Source organism: Trichosurus vulpecula, chromosome 4 (genome assembly GCF_011100635.1).
Source record: "Trichosurus vulpecula isolate mTriVul1 chromosome 4, mTriVul1.pri, whole genome shotgun sequence".
Lineage (NCBI taxonomy): Eukaryota > Metazoa > Chordata > Mammalia > Diprotodontia > Phalangeridae > Trichosurus > Trichosurus vulpecula.
In genome coordinates this window covers 225,175,244-225,190,776 of record NC_050576.1, presented here as the reverse complement: position 1 = coordinate 225,190,776, position 15,533 = coordinate 225,175,244, and the positions used below count along the sequence as shown (strand labels likewise).

At 38.9% G+C, this 15,533-nt stretch overlaps 1 pseudogene; it reads left to right on the top strand.

Annotated features, from left to right (window-relative positions):
• The first annotated feature begins 5,390 nt into the window (after positions 1–5,390).
• LOC118847034 lies at positions 5,391–5,543 on the top strand (annotated as a pseudogene).
• The last annotated feature ends 9,990 nt before the right edge of the window (positions 5,544–15,533 follow it).

The following is a 15,533-nucleotide window of genomic DNA, read 5'->3' as shown; positions in this document are numbered from 1 at the left end:
TAGTGGCAGTGGCAGAGGAGAGAAGGGAGAATATACATGACATGTTGTAATGGTAGAATCAATAGGATTTGATGGCAGATTGGATGGGGTGGAGGTGTTGAGAGGGAGAGGAGTCAAGCATGACACCTAGCTTGTGAGCCTGGGTTGCAGGTAGATGGCACAGCAGAAACTGTGATACTGTACCTGGAATCAGGAAGGCCTGCATTCAAATCCAACTTCAGATACTCCCTAGTGGGTGACCATGGGCAAAGTCATTTGCCTCAATTTCCACAAATGTAAAATAGCACCTACTTTACAAGGCTGTTGTAAAGGGTTTAGGTCAGTGCCTGGCACATAATCAGTACTTAATAAGTATTTGTTCCATTTCTCTATAGTGATTCAGGAAGAGAATGTGATTAAGAGTGAGAGTGAAGACCTGGATTCTAGTCTCAGCTCTATTTCTTAGTAGGTGCTATCAATGGCAAGCCATTTCCCCACTCTGGGCCTCAGTTTCCTTATCTATAAAATAAGGGAGTTGGATTCTCCTGAAGTAGGAAGAATACTAGAAGATAAAAAAGAAATAACGTTGCATTTGGGACTTCCACTTGGGACTTCCACTTGGGAGAGGTAACATGACTACCAACCTTCTACCATGTCACAAATTTTAGGGGAAAAGGAAAGTTTTATGTTTTGCAATCACATGTAGGAGGCTTGCCCTAACTCTGTAATTTTCTGCTCCAGCTTGCAATTCTTTGCTTCTAAGTGAGAAAAGTCATAATTGGGGCAGAGATGCAAAAGGGCTGCTTTCTTCTTTATGCAGTGCCCAAGTTCCACACAGACTTCGGCGAAGAGGGAGTAAGTAGGCTCCACTCCATGAAATGGCCATCACAAATGCATGCAGGGCAAAAAGAGAATCATCTGGTGCCTAGCCTTCTGGGGATGAGCTTCTCTGGGTTGGTCCTAGGAAGACAGTTAATCATTTCTGATCTCAAAGGGTGATATTTAAACTTTAAGAATAAATAGTAATGTCTACACTATGAGGAATTGTTGGAGGGAGAAGTTTGGTGTAAGAAATGTTGGTTGTATCATTGCAGTCATGTCTGACTCTCTGTGATCCCATTTGGGTTTTTCTTGGCAAAGATGCTGGAGTAGCTTGCCATTTCCTTTTCCAGTTCATTACACACATGAGAAATTGAGGCAAACAAGGTTAAGTGACTTATCCAGAGTCACACAGCTACTTAATATCTAAAGTTAAATTTGAGCTCATGTCTTTCTGACTCCAGGCCTAGCACTAACCACTTCACCATCTGGCTGCCCATAAGAATGTATAGATGACACAGAATAAATTAACAAACCCATTCCCTATCTCTGTGTTCAAGAGAGGGGGCAAAGAGTATCTCACACTTTTTCACAGTCAGCATAATCTATGAAATGCATAGCTGGAGATGGAGAACAGCACACTTATTTCATAGATGTGTAGAATTTTGCAGCTGAAACATATCCTCTAGTCCTTTGTCCATACTGTACACTTGCAGATGGAAAGCGATATGCCCAAAGTCACACAGCTAATTAGGAAACTCAGTTTTCCTGAATCTCAATCCTTCACTCTCCCTACCACAGCATGCTGCCCTCTAGAGGCCTCTTCCCCTCTCTTCCTCTGCCCTCATTTGGAAAGGCTCTTGCTATGCTCCCATCTGCGTAGGGATCCTTCTGGCTATATTTCAGATACTTTTAACAGCTGAGCAAAGTTGCTGGAGGCTGCTAGCTAGTTTTTTTCCTCTTCCTCGGGGGTAGGGTACAAGTATGAGAAAAATGAAGCAGTTCAGAGGAACTATGTTTTCTATCCACTCCTGGTAAATAAAACTTCCCAGCAAAGAGAGGTGAACTGAGCAGCATCCAGGAGCATCCTTAACCTCTTCCGCACTACTACTTGTCTGGCAGTTAGGGATTGTCAGATATTCACCAGACGCACACAGCATTTATCTTGTGAGCTGTGCGGGAGAAGATGCTGTTTGCTTTCTCACTAGAGGTGCAATTATTTTCAGACATGCTGTAGCTCAGGGAAAGATTGCACATTTTAATCAAAACACCTAAGATAGGGATGTTCCATCCAGTCAAGATTACCTTACAGAATGCATTTAAGCTCAAATTTTTACAGCAATGTCTGCCTATCAGATAATTAAGTGAAAGGGAAGCAACATCCCACAGGATACAAACAAAAACAAGACAGTCACTACAATGTTGTGCTGAATGAGCAAAATAAGACTTCTAAGTGAAATGAAACATAGGGCTATTTCTTCCAGTTGCAATTTCTGCTTCTTGGCACTGGTTGTTATAGGCAGAGCTATGGGCCCAAGGGAGCTCCCTACCTGTGCCCGCAAGGCCACAGAGAAGCTGTCCAGTAGTAATAGAGTTGCCTTGCAACATCAGGACCAAAAGGGATCTTAGAAGTCATTAGGCCCAATCAATTCATTTTATAAATGTGGAAACAGATGTGATTTGCCCAAGGTCATTACAACTTTAGTTATTGGCAGAAAGCCAGGATGTGAACTGGTACTTTCTGATTCCTGATGATGTTATAAAAAGAGTACTAGAGAAAGAAGCCAGAGACCTGTCTTCTAGTCTGAGCTCAGTTACTAACCGAGTGACCTTAGCTTGGTCATTTTACATCTCTGACCCTCAACTTCCTCATCTGTAAAATGAGGCGAATGGTCTAAACCAGAGGTGTCAAATATGAGGCTCAGAAGTCTTATAAAGCCCACTAAACTCCTGAGTGTAGTTCAAGCCATATTAAAATTTAATTGGGAGCTATTTAACAAAATAAATAAAATGTAATAAATTATAAATAATAAAACTAGGTCAATATGCAGCCCACAGTGGAGTGGCTCCTGTTGCTATTTTGAGTTTGACAACTCTGGTCTAAATGATCTGAAAGTTCACTCTCAGCCATAATATTCTATGGATCTTTCCATTATAAGGAGATGACTTCACATAAAGAATAATCCCCTTTTCTATACAGCTTTAAAGTTTGCAACATGGATTTCTCACATGAGTGTATTTTTCAGTTGTTTTTCAGTCACATCCAACTCTTTGTGACCCCTTTGGGGTTTTCTTGGCAAAGATACTGGAGTAGTTTGCCATTTCCTTTTCTACCTCATTTTATAGATGAGGAACTGAAGCAAACAGATTTAAGTGAGTTGTCCATGGTCACACAGCTATAAGTGTATGAGGCCGGATTATGAGTCGAGTCTTCCTACCTCTAAACTGGGTACTGTATGCACTGTGCCACCTAGCAGCCCCCATGAGTGAATTATCTAAGGCATCAAAGGCTCCAATTTCTGGGATAAGAACTCACTATTTGAAAAAATGCTGGGAAAATTAGAAAATAGTATGACAGAAACTAGGCATAGACTAACATCTTACACTGTACACCAAGATAAAGTCAAAATGGGTACATGATTTAGACATAAAGGATGATACCATAAGCAAATCAGGAGAGCAAGGAATAGTTTGCCTGTCAGATCTATGGAGAAAGGAAGAATTTAGGACCATACAGGAGACAGAGAGCATTATGAAATGCAAAATGGACAATTTTGATTACATTAAAATTAAAAAGGTTTTGCACAAACAAAACCAATGCAACCAAAATTAGAAGGGAAGCAGAAAGCTGGGAAACAATTTTTACAGTCAGTGTCTCTGATAAAGGCCTCATTTCTAAAATATATAGAGAACTGAGTCAAATTTATAAGAATGCAAGTCATTCCTCAATTGATAAATGGTCAAAGATATGAACAGGCAGTTTGCAGATGAAGAAATTAAAGCTATCTATAGTCACATGAAAAAAAGTGCTCTAAATCACTATTGATTACAAAAATGTGAATTAAAACAACTCTGAGGTACCACCTCACACCTATCAGATTGGCTAATATGACAAAAAAAGAAAATGATAAATGTTGGAGATGTGGGAAAATTGGAACACTAATGCATTGTTGGTGGAGTTGTAAACTGATCCGACCATTCTGGAGAGCATTTGGAACTATGCCCAAAGAACTATAAAACTAACCTTTGATCCAGCAATATCACTACTAGGTCTGTATCCCAAAGAAATCATAAAAAGGGAAAAAGACTCACATGTACAACAATATTTATAGCAGCTCTTTTGCGGTGGCAAAGTATAGGAAATTGAGGAGATGCCCATCAATTGGAGAATGTCTGAACAAGTTGTGGCATATGAATGTAATGGAATACTATTGTACTATAAGAAATGATGAGCAGGCAGATTTCAAAAAAACCTGAAAAGACTTACATGAACTGATCCTGAGTGAAGTGAGCAGAACCAGGAGAATATTGTACACATCAACAGCAACATTATGTAATGACCAACTCTGACAGCTCTTCTCAGCAATGAAATGATCTAAGACCAGTCCAAAAGACTCAAGATTTAATATGCTATCCACATCCAGAGAAAAAACTACGTAGTCTGAATGCAAATTGAAGCACACTATTTTCTCTTTTTTTTTCCTTTTTCATGGTTTTTCCCTTTTTTCTGATTCTTCTTTCACAAAAAGAAATGTGGGAATATGTTTTTTAAAAAAGATTTTGTTAGGGCATATATCATTATCTCCATTTATAAATGAGAAGTCTTCACCAGAATTTTCCCAAAATCTATTATCCAATCCCTGAGCATATTTACATATCATTTATAAATCATGTCTGTGTGTCTACAGACACCGTGTCAAATCTTATCAAGGAAATTTTGGTTAAAATGTCTCTCTCTCAAAATCTTAACTTCATCTCTATTATTTCTCACTCACCCATTATCATTGTCCCAGTTTTCTAGAAATGTTGGATAAGTGAGCCGAGAGGGAAGACCCAGTAAAAGAAAGGGAACACAGATATAGTAATGAAATAGAGCTCATCTATCACCTAGTTAAACTTTCCCTTCCTATCCCCCACCCCCTACATTACTGATAAGAAAACTAAGACTTAGAAATTTACCTTTTCCTGAGTAAGACAGGATGTAGCAGAGCCAGCGTTTGAACCCAGTGTTCAGACACAAAATCCAGTGACCTTTGTTCTATGACAAGCTGCCTCCTCAAGGGTAAGATCCTGTTTGCCTTGGCTGAGGCCAAAGTTTGATGTGAATGTTGTGAACAATAAAATACATACATTTACTACCCTGTCTGCCAGATCCAAGACCTCAAGATGAGCCAAGTACTATCTATCCTGAGCACTCCTCCCACAGAAAGGCCCTCACATCACAAAGGTGCAAATGAAGGTGGGGAGAGGGTTGGAAATGAGCTCCAGTCTAGGAGAGTGATCTAGCTGTCTAATGAATAAAGATATCTTTCACTGCCCTTTTTCAGCTGGTTCAGCCATTGTGATACTGACAGAGCAGTGACTTCTTCAACATGTCTTCCCACAAGACTTTCAGAATCAAGAGGATTTTTGCAAGGAAGCAGAGGCAAAACTGTCCAATTCCTCAGTAGATTCATATTAAAACTTGAAATAAGATTAAATATAACTCAAAGAGGAGAGCTTGGAGAAGGAGTGAACTGAGCTGACAAAGAACTGCCAGCCTGATGACATACATACGTACTCTTTATCTAAGTCCAAACACTTTAGAATGCCACCACTCTTAAAGGAAGTAAATGTCACTACAGTCTAATTTCAAAAATGGTCTGACAAGGTGAAGAAGACATAAACAAACTTGTTGTTGAAGAGACCGCTCTTATTCTTTTGTTTTGATACATTGCGTCGACTGGTTCTGTAAAATGTGCATGCAATGTTTTTTAAAAAATCTGTCTCTAGGTTTGAAGATCATGGGTTCTAGTAATTAGCACTAGATTTTAAGACACATCTCTTCTCTCTTTTGCGTAGCTTGAGGCATAATGATTTTGCACATTGTAAGTGTGTAATACATATTTGTTGAAATGAAATTTAAGTTGAATTGCAAGTGGAGGATGCGTCAATCGGGCCAAAGTGGCCAAGTGAGGAAGCCAATCCTGACAAAATACGTTCCCTTTCATGCGACCACTACAAACCTTTCTCAACCTGTTCTATATTTCACAACAAACTTATGGAAGGCATCACAAATTGAAGCTGGATTCTGCTAATGCAAGTATAACAGGAGCTAGCCATCGTTGTAGATAAAGATGAGGTGGCAATGCCACCTAGTGACTGGTTTTTGCATTCTCCACAGTGGGGGAAAATCAGTATCCGATGGTTTAATCAAAAGTTTGATCTTTTCTAAAACTATACCCCTCCATGGCAATGAGGAAATAACCCAAATCTTCTTAAAATAATTTTAATCTATGGGAAAATAAGAAATATTAAGCTCCTCATCTTTCCCCCAAAACTTGCCCTCTTCAAAACTTTCTCCCACATCAGCAATCTCTCAGTAACTTAGACAACAATTAAAAAAAAGGCATCTTTGACTATGAAGTTGTCATCATCCTTAGGTAAATGTCTTTTAATAACAACGATATTAGCTAGCATTTATATGAGCTTAAAGTTTGCAAAGCACTTTGCATATATTATTTCATTTGATCATTATAACTAACCAATGGAAGGTGCTATTCTTACTCCATTTTTACAGATGAGGAAACTGAGACTTTAGAGATTTTAAATGATTTTCCCAGGGTTACATTGCTAGCAGATGTCTGAGGTAGGATTCAAAAGTTATCCTTCCTGACTCTAAGTCCAATATTCTCTTTACTTGTTGCCCAAACTCACGTGCAGGTGCTTCCTCTGGTGAAGGTCACTACCACTCCAATGATCACTGCTAATAGAGGAGAAAGAGAAACTCTCCAAGTTATTTCCAAGGGAAAAACAGGGGATTCCCTCCCAGGGACTCTTCCAGTAGACTGGCCTGCTCCTGGAATCTGTGGTTCTGAACTGGCTTCTTATGTTATATGCAGGCCAAGAACTTTAATCTAATTCTTTCAACTAATCACAAGATATTTCCTGTGTGATGTCATCTGACTTTATCCAGTGATTAAAACACCATATTTCGATCAAATCAATCAAAGACTTTTCATTCCTATTTTATACTTCTGATTGAATGATTGATTATATCCAGCCGTCTGAGCCTTCTATGATTATAATTACAAATACGGAGGCTCTGAGTAATATGGATTTTATACCTTTACCTTCCACCTCCTCCCCACCTCCATTAAAGATTTGTAGCCTCATCAATCAACTGAAGTTATCAAAGTCCATGGTCCTGAATCTTGGATCTTTCTTTAGTAGCTCACCTTTGTGACAAACTACCTGTGTGACCTTTATCAAAATACTTAACCTTTTAGAGTCCTGTTTGCTAATATATAAAATTAGGAAGTTGGACTAGATGGTCTCTAAGATCCATTTCAGGCCTCTTATACTATGATGTTGCGATCCCTCCCTAATGCCTTGTACTAAAGAGTCATAAGCAAAAACTATATAGTATAGTTCACAACAATTTACAAATTTCTCATGGGTTACCAAATATCTTGGTGCTTTCAAGCCTATTCCATTGGCAGGAAAGACTTATCCCCATAGAGTTCCCAGAAAATCTGGGTCTCTCTTCATGAGAACTAGGGACCTGAAGTTGTCTGGAAGTCAGCCACTCACTCTTAAGTGAAGAAACAGGTTGTCTTGGGCAAAAATAATCCTCTATGATTTTCTTCATCACAACAGGCCATCCAACTGAAGGTCTAGATGAAATAGTTCCAGTTGTCCCTTTCCAGATAGACCACACCAAGATGTCTCCAGAGATCCTTTTCACACATACACAAAGATCTCACTGGAGGTCCAGACATAAATTTCCTCTAGCTTTCTTCACCATAAACACATGAATGACATAAGGGAACCCAAGTAGACTTTCTAACTCACCTTTCACTACGATAAATATAGGTTAATTAAAGAGGAAAATATTCAGAAACATCCCCCAAAAGGTGTGGGGCTCCCTACAGGGATTGAGAAGTATGAATCAATTCTTCAGGGCTTTTAGGCTAGCAGGTAGAGTTTATAAGAGAGACCTGTAGTCCATACGACTCTCAGAAAAGCTGTCTAGACTCATGATACAATAAGGCAAGCAGCATAGGTCTCCTTAAGAGTAAAAAATAAAAAAAGAGCATTTATTTGTTATCAGAGTGTGCTCTAGGTAAATTGCTAGGCAGCAGTATTTAGAAATTTAATTTAGGAATTCAAAATCATGTAAAGCATTCAGGAGTATAATAAATATTGTTTCTTAAATATTAGAATGAGCAAAAGTTACATCAGAGACATTGGTCTGATTTGTTAAGGAAACACACTAGAAAAATGGACAATTATAATCTAAAACAAGAGACCCCAAATCCTTATTTTCTTCTACTGAATCTCTGTACTAATCTTTCCAAGAACAAGAGTCCTAGATGGAGAATCTCTCCAGTGGGTCCTTGGAAATGTGAAAGACACCCAAATTATCCCTGCATGTAGCTCCCCTCTGGATTCCTCTCCCAACTTACATTCAAAGGCTTTGGATCTCAGAGAGTTGCTGCCTATTTCTCTTTGTATTTTCATTTGATTCTAAATTGGTCTCATGTATAGGTCCCTGCATATAAATGTATTGATCCACATAGGGTTGGATTCTCACATAGAGTGGTTGCCTTTCTGTTAACAAATGAAGATATTTTATGTGTAGCCAATGAATTTGGGGAGAAACGAGCTCCCTGGTCTCAGTTTGGGATTTTTCATCTGGAACCCTTAATGCATCTCTGGGCATCTATATCAAGAACCAAGGACAGAGTGGACTCAGATTCAAGGCTCACAAAGAATGCAGTAGAAATCAATGCTGTACTCAAGACTCCATAAAAGGCCTTCCAGGAGCTGTTACCACTTTGCTGCATGTACACTCTGAAACTGCTTTTTTCCAGGTGGTAGAGTACGTCATAGACTTTTGAAGAGATATTTTATACTAATTTTCCTTGCTATTGTTAATACCGCCTTTCTAAAAGCTAAATGAGTCCTCCTGAATGATGATAATCCACTAATAACCTTGGCAAGAAGTATATCATTGGGGACTTTTTGCAGCCCCTAACCTCAAAAGACTATCCTTAGAACCTTTAGGGGATATAGTAACCATGATCTTAGAACTTAGCTCCTCATTGTTAGTGGAAATTGAGATCTTAGCTCAGAGCCCGTATGTGCTACATTTTATTTGCATTTGGCTAAAGCTAAACAAGAACATGAATGTGGGCTTGGAGAATTTTATCAATTTTGTCATTTGATTTTCCCTTTTTAAAAATCTCACACATCTTCTGTAAGATGAGAAGTCAAAGAAAGTACTAATGGGCTAAAAAATCTAAGGCATTGGGAAAAACCAGGAGAGAAAGAGGAGGGAGTGAATTGATATTTCAGCCCATCATTAAGAAATCAATATTATAGGTGTTAGGACAATATAAAAGATTGCCTCTCAGGGAGAGGAGTGTGAAACACTGAGACCCTTGAGAGGAGAGGTGATTAAGCGGGAAAGTGGCCTTGAAAACAACTAGTGGGAAATAAACCATTCAGGAGATCAAATTCTGTAAGACGGAATAATGCGCCTCTATGCTAACTCCTCCTAGCAGATAAGGAAATAGCTAGGTATCTGGAAAAATACAGCTCTGAAAGGAGAGAAAGGGGATTCATAGGTTCAAAGGCGAGATGACCTGACGTCAAAGTGGATAAACAATGAGGGCAAAGAAACAAAACTGAAGTAGAGACCGTGGACTAAGGTCATAGAACACTTCCCGCCACATATTGTTACCTCTCTCTCTAGAATGAGCATTCTTAGGAATAGATTCTAGAGAATCTTAGAAGAGACCATAATTTTTCTTGTAAATGGGCATTAAAAATTCATACCACTCAGAGGGTGAGCAGAGGATTAGGCACCACACTTTTATTGAGCTGGGAAGAGGAACAACTAAACACATACAGGAGAAAGAGAATACTAATAAAAGTGAATCCATGGAGTTTGACAAGGAAATGAGAGAGAATGAAAGTTGTGAGCAGAGAAGGAAGCTCTTTCCACGTGAGTCTATGTGAGACAGACATAGTGAATGCAACAGGTTTTAATCTGGGGAACTTAGATTTCTTGTCCCAAAGGCATTCAGGTTATATTAACATTCAAGTTTTCCACTCAATTGTAACAGCTATATATTCATGTAAATTTCTAGTGCTTTCTACAAATCTTCAATAAATGTCTCAATTTAGTGCTGCTATGGTGGTATATGACTCCTAACTTTAGGAGTGTTCCTTGATAGTTTTACCTCTTCTACAATGATTCTTACTGTGGTAACTAACAGTTGTCATGTACATATCCTAAATATGTTTTTCACTTTTTTGTCAAATACTATGAAAGAGTGTATTCATTCATATGGTTATACCAGACACCAGCTTTTTGTCCATTTGTAGTATCTAGGATGGGAGCGTTTAGCTAATCTTACATATCTTAACTGTTAGGCCTCTTTTTCAAACTTCTCAGACACTATCACTAGATGCATGGTCATCCGGGTAGAAGAGCAGTCCTCTGAACTCACAAAGATACCAGCCCAAGGATTTGTAAAAGACCAAGGTCAAGGTCAAGGTCAGGTATTCCAACCCTGAGTTCAGCCACTTCTATTTTAGCAAATCCCTTCAATGGACCCCTAATCCATAGCTCCTAAAAGTAGGAGAAACTATTAGAAATACTGTAGGCTATATGAGAGGAGGGTTGTTCTGTACAGGTGGAAAAATCTTTTCTTTTGGAATGATTTCTTTCTTTATAGGCTTGTGTCTCAGACATTGGCAATTAGCCACCTATGGGCTCAAAAATAGGCCCAAGTCCAGAAACTCCCTCAGGCTAACAGACCATGACACCCAAATGTAAATGTCTGAGCACTTATTTCAGTAGTGATGCTTGTGTATCTTTAGATGAAACCAAGAGCTATCACTTCAAAATTCTTCCTAACAAATTTGTTTTCAGAAACATAAGCTTTTGCATATGAATTAAGTTTTCTGGTGTGGTCACTGGGTTACCACAAAAATCATCCATTTAAATTTAAGGAGTCAGGAAAGTGGACAACAGAATCTGGTCACCCATTCATTGGTATTCCCCCAAACATTCTATTTTATGTAAAGCTGGTTGCAAGAACAATCAGAAATCTTCCTCTTGTAATGGCTCTGTATGAGATTGTGTGAGAAAGCTCTGAACTAGAGCAGCAGCTAGTTGATGAGAAAAAAGAAGACAGAGGAGAGAGATATTGTTAGAGCAGAATCAATAAAATTTGACATGGCTAGAGGAAGTGAGAAAGAATTTAGAATCAAGAATGACTCCTAGATTACAAACCTGGGCAACTTGAAGCTTCTCTCAACAGAAGAAAGGAAGAAGGGAACAGAGAGATTTGGGGAAGAGAGGGGAGGGAGGAGATAATAAATTCTGTTTTGAATATGCCCAGTAGGCAGTTGGTGATTCCAAAACTCAGAAGAAAGATTGAAGCTGTATTTGTGAGTTATTTGTATAGAGATCATAATTGAATCAGTCGGAGTTGATGAGATAACCAAGAGAAAGGTGAGAGAGAGAGAGAGAGAGAGAGAGAGAGAGAGAGAGAGAGAGAGATGAAAAAAGAGGTAAGATCAAAGCTTTGGAAGATGCCCACAGTTAGGGTCAGGACAGGAGACAGATGATCTAGTGAAGGAGATAAGGAGGAAATATTTAGTCAGGAGAGAGTTAGTCAGGGGAGAATAATGTCATGAAAGCTGAAGGAAGAGAGAATATGAATGGGGGAGAAAAAAGGCTTAGACCTGAATAAACAAAAAAGTAAACAAACCAAAGCATTACAGAGAAACAATCCCTGGTCCTGCCTCCTTAGCCTGGGCTTCCCTTATAATTAATCCCATAGGGAAGGCTAGCTCTATTTGGAGACTATTTCCCATATGCTTGCCATATGGCTTTTCACATTAAATGTGTAGCATAATCATTGAAAACAAGGCAATTATTCAGTCACAGATTGATGCTGTAAAGTACTGGGGAACCAAAAGCTATAAAAGAGAGTTACTGGCAAAATTTCTGCAAAATGAGCAGAAGAAATGCAAACTGCTGTACAGATAAATAAGAATTTGAATTTGCTGTGAACTGATGTAAAACTGTGTGTTTTTCTTCTAGGTCTGTATCCCAAAGAGATCATAAAAATGGGAAAAGGACCTACATGTACAAAAATATTTATAGCAGCTCTTTTTGTGGTGGCCAAGAACTGGAAATTGAGGGAATGCCCACAATTGGGGAATGGCTGAACAAGTTGTGATATATGAATGTAATGGAACACTATTGTTTCATAAGAAAAAATGAGCAGGCAGATTTCAGAAAAACCTGGAAAGACTTACATGAACTGATGCTGAGTGAAATGAGCAGAACCAGGAGAACATTGTACACAGTAACAGTCACATTGTGCAATGACTAACTTTGATAGACTTAACTCTTCTCAGCAACGCAAGGATCTAAGACAACTCCAAAAGACTCACGATGGAAAATGCTATCCACATCTACAGAAAGAACATTGGAGTCTGAATGCAGATAGAAGCATACTATTTGTCCTCTCTTTTGTTGTTGCTGGGTTGTTTTTTTTTTTTTGGTTTCTTCTTTCTCGTGGTTCCTCCCATTAGTTCTAATTCTTCTTTACATTATGACTAATGTGAAAATACATTTAATATGAATGTATAAGTAGAGCCTATATCAGATTGCATGCCACCTTGGGGAGGGAGGGAGAAGAGAGAGGGGGAGAAAATTTGGAACTCAAAATCTTATGGAAGTGAATGTTGAAAATTTAAAATAAATTAATTATTTTTTAAGTAATTGGAAAACCAAAAGAGAGAGAGAGAGAGAGAGAGAGAGAGAGAGAGCACCCTGGATTGGAGTCAGGCAGTTGTCATGAACTAGCTCTGTTATGGGCTGGGGGGGGGGGCAGGAGATCATTCATTGAGGTAGTCTCCTGGATCCCCTCCAATTCTGGCATTCTGTGCTCTAGTATATGGTCCCTTTCAGTTTTGACATTCTGTGTTCTCAGGTCCCTACCAGGTTTTAAAATACTAGTTTTATCAACAGCTCAGGCTAGAAGAGATCATAACAAGTCTTTCCATAAATAAAATTTATCAGTGAGAACTCAAAAAAAACCCCAACTCTGTGTGTATGTGTGTGTGTGTGTGTGTGTGTGTGTGTGTGTGTGTGTGTATGAAATATGGGCATAAAAATCTAAGGACAAAGAAACTCATATAAAAGTGTTTGGCCACGGCAACTCTTAAAAAGCATACTTTCTCCAATACTGTCATTTATGCCTATCCTATGAGATTCTTGTTCAGGTCCTCTTAAAATTCTAGAGTCTACTCAATGTGGTTAAGGTCTTTTCTTGACATTGCATAGACACCAGTGAAGCATACAGGATGTCCCTCAGTTATTGTTTCCTAGGTAACCAGATTATCTTTCTTGTTAATTTCAAAATTGAACTTTATTGCAGCCTATTCATAGTCACCTGGCAGCTAGGTGATGCAGTGGATATAGCACCTGGCCTGGAGTCAATAAGACCTATTGTGAAATCTGGCCTCAGGCACTTACTAGCTGTGTAACACTGTTTGCCTCAGTTTCCTCATCTGTAAAATGAGCTGGAGAAGGAAATGGCACATGACTCCAGTATCTCTGCCAAGAGGGCACCAAATGGAGTCACAAAGAGTTGGACATTCGTGCTCACCAAATGCCTCTTCCATTGATGATTGGGTGATCTTCAATTTCAGTTCTTCAGATGCTGTAATATGCCATGCCTCACTTGTGTGGAAACAGTTTAGTTTCATAAAAAGGCAAAAATAAATAAATAAATAAATAGAAAAGGGTTTTTTAAATTATTAAAAACTAGAGAAATGTGATTGTAAAGAAACATAGTATCAAGGCCACCCATCAAACATACAACCTTGTTAGAAACTTTAGAATGAAGGCGTGATGAATTGCATATGCATGTTTTATGAATAAAGGTGATAAAACTAAGAAAATGAAGTTATGTAAACATTTGGATACTGAGTTGTGGTTTTAACAGAGCTGTCAATTTGATAGGATAAAATTTGGGTAGTTGTGACTTTTTAAGTGAAAGATGGTTCACTAGAGTTAGGAGGCTCTCATTTTGTCCATTAAACATGCATCAGAATAGCTGGAGAGAAAGGACACTTAAGGAAAAGAGGTAAAGAACCAGCAGTGCCCTAGTTAGAAGCAGTCAGCTGAAAGAAAACTTCAGCTGAGTTATTCCTAAGTGGTGTTCAGTCATTCAGTCAGTCTCTTTGTGACCCCAAGTGGGGTTTTCTTGGCAAAGATATTGGAGTAGTTTACCATTTCCTTCTCCAGATCAGTTTACAGATGAGAAAACTGAGGCAAACAGGGTTAAGTGACTTGACCAGGGCCCCAGTAACTGTCTGAGGCTGGATTTGAGCTCAGGAAGTTGAGTCTTCCTGACTTCAAGCCTGGCACTCTATCCACTGTGCCACCCAACTGCCCCTATTCCTAGGTAATCAGAGAGAATTGATTTCATTGGCCAAGAGCTCCAGAGACAAACAGGACACAGGAACAGTTCTGTTTACACATTTTATTTAAACCTGAACTTTGGTGTGGGTCAGTTAGGTTGCACAGTGGTTGAAGCTCTAGCCCTAGAGTCAAGAAGACTCATCTTTATCAGTTCAAATCTGGCCTCAGATATTTCCTAGCTTTGTGACCCTGGGCCCTTAACCCCATTTGCCTCAGTTTCCTCATCTGTAAAATGAGCTGGAGAAGGAAATAGCAAGCCACTCCAGTATCTTTGCCAAACCCCAAACGGGGTCATGCAGAGTCACCCACCATTGAAGAACACCACCAAAACTTCGGTGTTATTGAAATGGCATTGAAATTATTTCCCAGAATTTCTATACAAATGTAAGTTTCTTATCAATAAGATGATAAGCATGAGAGCCATTTTTATTTCTCCATACCTTATTTACTTAAGCCATTATAATATAGCCCTGAAAGCTTTTCAGAGGAGCTTGTTAGTCTCTGGCTAAAGAAGGAAAATCAGAGGGGTTTTGCAGAGGCTTTGATATCCTGCTCAGGGGAGCAGTGTTTCTGGGAGTTCCATTCTGATTCAAGAGTGTAGCATCAATTCAAACATCAAATATCAAAGTAGATTTGAGAGAGAACCAGATAGATAGTTCAATGAACTTGACAGTTGTCTGGCTTAAAGACAATTGCTATTCACATTAAAAGCTATCATTTTCTAAACACCCTTTTAAGGGTGATGGGTTAATTGAAAGAACTTGAAAGGCTATGTTTGAATAGAAAGGCAAAGAAAATTTCCCCGAATGAAGAGTAGTAAGGATCAGTTGTCAAGCATCAAGGAGTGAACAGAGAAGCAGTCTTGAGTGTTGCAGATGACCTTGAATGGACCAATAAAATTGAAGCCTACAGTCTAAATTTTTGAGTTACCTTAAGCATATGAGTTTTACTCCCTGTGTGCCCACTTTCACCATAGGTACCAAATGCATTGGTGGCAAAGTGGGATCTAGGCTTTATC